This window comes from Manis pentadactyla, chromosome 3, assembly GCF_030020395.1.
Source record: "Manis pentadactyla isolate mManPen7 chromosome 3, mManPen7.hap1, whole genome shotgun sequence".
Taxonomy (NCBI): Eukaryota; Metazoa; Chordata; class Mammalia; order Pholidota; family Manidae; genus Manis; species Manis pentadactyla.
In genome coordinates, this window is record NC_080021.1 from 140,987,673 (window position 1) to 140,993,008 (window position 5,336).

Sequence of the window (5,336 nt, forward strand, 5' to 3'; positions counted from 1 at the left end):
TATGTCTTCATAGACACTGCCTGAAAAAAATTAAGCCTAAAAGGTCTTCATAATTTCTAACATTGAGGTTCACTATTGTCTCTTGAATATTTTCCTGGTGCTAAAATTATTCCCATCAAATAATGCTGGCAGAGTGATTTATTTAGTTTAAAAACATTGCTCAGATAATACATTTCCCTTGCTTAATATCCTGACAAATATCTTTCAGGATCTGACCATTACTGTACCTCTGGTATTACCTCCAAACTTGGACCAATGTGTCCACCATAGTAACCTATGCCAAGCACACCTTAAATTGTTTTCTCTTACATTTTTACATCTTTGAAATGCTTCCCTCACTGCTTTACACGGATACCTCCAGATTTTTCAGGAATTAATTTAAATTCTATTTCATATTTGTAATCCCTTGTTAATGTGCTTCTTCTAAAAAATCTTCAAGAGATTTTCTGTTATTCCATAACCCTGTTTCTGTGACCTCAACTCTCATTATTGACTAGAATTATCCATTTTATGATCTCTCTTGATCAAATTAAACATCTGTCTGCAGAATTTCTACTATACTTTTGCTACGGTCAAAGCTCTCAACAAATTTTCTAGTCATTTGCAAAGAATTTTTATTATTTTTACAAACACAAAAGTAATCAAAACAGAAATGTAAGCATCTTCGGAGACACTAATGTAATCTGTTTCTTTATCCTTCATAGAGGTGATTTTAATATAGCATCATAAGATATAAAATATCATGTTCCATATTCTGTCAAGGTCATTTGGTCAGTGATTTCAAAGGAGTTAATGTTTTGGAGCAGTTTGACATCCTGCTTGTATGTCCTAAGCAAGGTTTAGTCAATACAGCAGGAAGAATCATTAGTGATTCAAAGTAAAACTTTCAAAAAATGTGACTAAGACACTTTGACCTTCCCTGAATCAGGACATGCCCTGCACATCTTTATGTTCTTTTAAGTATAATTTGTCTAAACTGTCTTAAGTAAATCAAAACTATCACTCAACCCTCTTAGTAAAAAGGGTAAATTTTAATTACAGAACTTAAAACCTCACAATTAAAAGCTGTGCTGCTACTTAAAGCCAGCACAAACACAGGAGTGAATGCCAATGCATACAAATTAGATTTCTTAACATATTTGTAATGCTGAAGAATACTCTAATGCATAATTATATCCTTTAAATGTTTTCATAAGGGAGGAATAAAATGGATGATTGTTACACTTCTATAAAGTTTTGTCATTTATGTTCTTAGTAATAACTTTATGACTATCAGAATCTCTTATCTGATGAGCTATTCTTAATGTACCTAAAACAGAAAATACGTGAAAAGGCAAAAAAGTACTTTACTCTGAAAAATGTATTACAATCTTAATATTTAACAAGTACTCTACTAAAATTAAATGGGAAATGGTGCCACTAATTAATTAGATAGAACTCAAGAAAAAAGTCTACAAGTCTACTCAATATATATAAGGACAATTTTATAACGAAAAAAAAAGCTATTACTGCAAAATATAGTAACACCAATTTCATATTCCTTCCAAACAAAGATGTATTGCCTTCTGCATGGGACATAGTCTTATTCAATGACAACTTTATAATAAAACACATATGCTCAAATGATACAGTTCTTCAATATCTAAATTAATGGAACACATAAGTACAGAGCAGAAAGGAAAGAATGTATATGGTAATATTATAATTAAATATTAACTAACATGAAGATCCCAACACTAAAATAAATTAAACAGGAAAAAGACATAGGTTTACTCACCCACTTCTTGAATTCTCAACCTCTTAAGATCAGAATCCTCAGAGAAACAAGCAAAGAGGGAGTAGTAAGAATCAGGTAGTTTTCTAGTATTCAAGGGCGCCATGGCAGAGAATTGTGTGTGTGTGTGTGTGTGTGTTGGGGTACAGGTGTAAGAAGAGAACACAGTCACTATCATCGAAAAAAATACCACAGAGAAGTTCTGAAAGGTGAAGCAAACTTGAAGACCAACTTCACCAATTCTGCAATTTTGCTGAGGTTAACAACAGTTAATAAAGTAACAACCAATACTTACTGAGAGTTATTAAATGCCAGAGACTTTACTAAACACTTTGGTTATGTTATTTAACATTCACAATACATTATCATTTAGGAAGAATTAATCCATTTACAGATGAAAGATAAATGACATGGAAGAGACTGGAATTCAGATTTATCTAATGTCAAATCAGTCCTTTCTATTATACTACACTTTACAATAAAAGGAGAATCCATTCAAGGGAATGTTATCATATGTAACTGCCAATATAAAGTTTAACAGGAATATGCAATTTAGTAGAATAGTGAGTACCTCCAACAAATCACTTGATTTGCAGAGTTTTTTTTAATATGGATGGTTTATGAAAGAAATTCATTCCCAAAGTATTCATTAAGGTATAAGTTATAAAAGCACTGACAAGATACACAGCAGACTCAGGTGAATTTTTAAATTTTGAGTAGGAAAATACTATGAATTTGCCTGAAGAAATGGTTCAGCAAAGATAGATTGATTGCTCTAATCTTTTAGCACAATCGTAACTAAAAGCTCATATAGCTTCAACTTCACTATTTTTTAAAAAGTTCACTGCATTCCAGTTACTTGCAGAGTACAAAGTATCATAAATAATTTAAATTAAACTACACTTGTCAAAATAAATGAACAAGTAGGTTTTATGATGTAGTACATTTTATTATACCCTTGATTCTTTAATTTGTGTGTTTTGCTTAGTTGCTAATTCACAAAATACTATAATCTGCCAATGGATCTTGTACTCATTAGTATAGATTATCAATGTTTCAGCTCAATAGGAAAATCAGTAGGGAGAACAATTTTACTGCATCGAGTTTCTTTCACTCAGTGAAATAATATCCTGTGATTATTTTATGAATATTGGCTTGAATACAATAGGAAAAATAGGCACCTCTTTTCCATACCAACTCATCCATTATTCCTATCTATAAGGATAGGGATATATCTATATCTACAGCTATGTTTAAATCTATATCTATCTTTAAGAATATCTGCAGAGATTTATATGCACTAATCCATCTAGATCCTTATCTAAGTCATCTAATTATATCTGCCAGAAGTTTCTTATTGATTTATTAATTTTGTCCCACTATATAATTAATATATCAAAATTTAGAATGTGAATTTCCTTGATGCTGTATTACATATTACACATAAAACATTTTCCTCAAGACTGGTACTAAAGCTCTCCAACAAGATTTAAGCAGAATAATCACAGGGTAAAACACTACAGTAACACTATAGTAGCTATTACTACAGTAATAGTTGTTTAAAATTATAAAATGCATAACTGATACTGTACCGAAGAAGCCTATAAAGGAAAAGATTCATATGTCTATTATATATTACAGATTGACTATTAAGAACAAGTTCCTATGAAATAAAGTATTTCTTGAAATTTGTACCATTTCCAAATACTACATACGGCCCATCTTATTTTTCCATCACAACATATAGACCAACAGAAAATGAAGCTCTCTCAGACAGCTGCATGATTTCCACTAGTTTACCATTTAATTTTTGAACCTCTGACATCTTTGAGAGTATATAACATAACACCAAGAAACCACAGAGAAACTCTTGGAAAAATCATTGATGGTACTTAGATTTCAGGCTTATCAAGCCAGCTATATCCCTCTTATGCTCCATTTTCTACTTTACCTGCTGTCTAGTTGCAGACAGCAAGTAACATACAGGCAATTGAAGCATCCCCTGAACCTGGGTTCCTATTTCTATGCAATAGGGTTAATAGTATCTTCATGTGGAGATCAAATAAGTTAATATTTGTTAAAAATACTTTTTGGAAACTGGGAATCTCTATTAAGCTGTTAAAAGGTATTTAATGATGGATTCTTTTATTATAAATTGATCTTAACTATTAATAAGTTAAAGCACAATGCACTGAGCAGCTTTTCCCTCTGCCTCCCCTCATTTTCTACAAATTTACACATTTTTTCCTTTCATGTGTTTGAAATCTTTCAAAAACTGACTTAAATTAAATTGGTCTACAACTGTTTAAAATTGTGCTCTCAGTACTAATTTCAAGGATCGTAATGGCCTCCTACGTTTTATTTTTACTCTGGATTTATGATTTATTGATAGATTTCACAACAGATTAAACTCAACGTGTGTGTGTGTGTGTGTGTGTGTATTTAAATATTAGGCATAGAGCTCTAAGTTTACCTGCATTGTAACAAAAATAATTGTTTCCACTCTTAAGGATATAAATTGAACCATTCAGGATCCTTGGTCTCCACTTGCCTCTCTTAGAGAGTAGATCAGGCATAGATCACAACCACGTTTATGACTCTGAGATCTACATCACCTAAACTGCCACCAGGTTATTACCAATAAAACTATGCCTTGGTGCTTATCATGCTATGTAACAGCACCACCAGGCAGTCCCACATTGCTTGTTCTGTCTCAGGCTCACTTCTTAGGTGTGAAAAATCATCACGACTCCTCCACACCATTGCTGCCCAAGTGAAACCTCTCCCTACAGGCTTTGCACTTGGCTTCTACTAAGACGTCTGATAAGTCTAGTTCCTTACACAAGTTCAGAAATTTCAAACAAAGATAATAAAGTTTACACTTTAAAAAAGCGATTACTGGGTGGGAAGGGAGGGATAAGGGGGAAAAAAAGGGCATTACTATTAGCAGACATAATGTAGGGGGTGGGGGGCACAAGGCTGTACAACACAGAGAAGACAAGTAGTGATTCTACAGTATCTTACTACGCTGATGGACAATGACTGTAATGGGGTATGTGGCTGGGGGGGGACTTGATGGGCGGAGTCTAGTAAACATAATGTAGCTCATGTAACTGTAGATTAATGATACAAAAAAAAAAAGAGAAAATCTGAAGCACAATTAGATTGTGTGAGGACCTAAAGTAATCAGTCAGGATATAAAACCCATGCCTTTTAAATCAGTGGCCCATTTCCAAACCATAAAGGCTTCTAGACATAGTCTAGAATAGGAATGGATCCATTTTTTTATTTAATCCTGTTAAGGAAGTAATGAAATAGTAAGATTAAATTAACAAAAGGAGAAAGCCTTGATGGGGTTAGGAAATAGATCAAACACAGGTGCATGAGGAAGTACTATATTGGAAACAAATGGGAGTAAAGGGACTCAGTGATATCAGAAACAGTGGAAGAGGTAGGACCAAATATACAAGAACACTATGTTTATTGTGGCCACTCAGGACATTGTGTAGAATCTTGCCACTAACGCCTCTACATTTCAGGATATGGATCCACTTCAGATGAC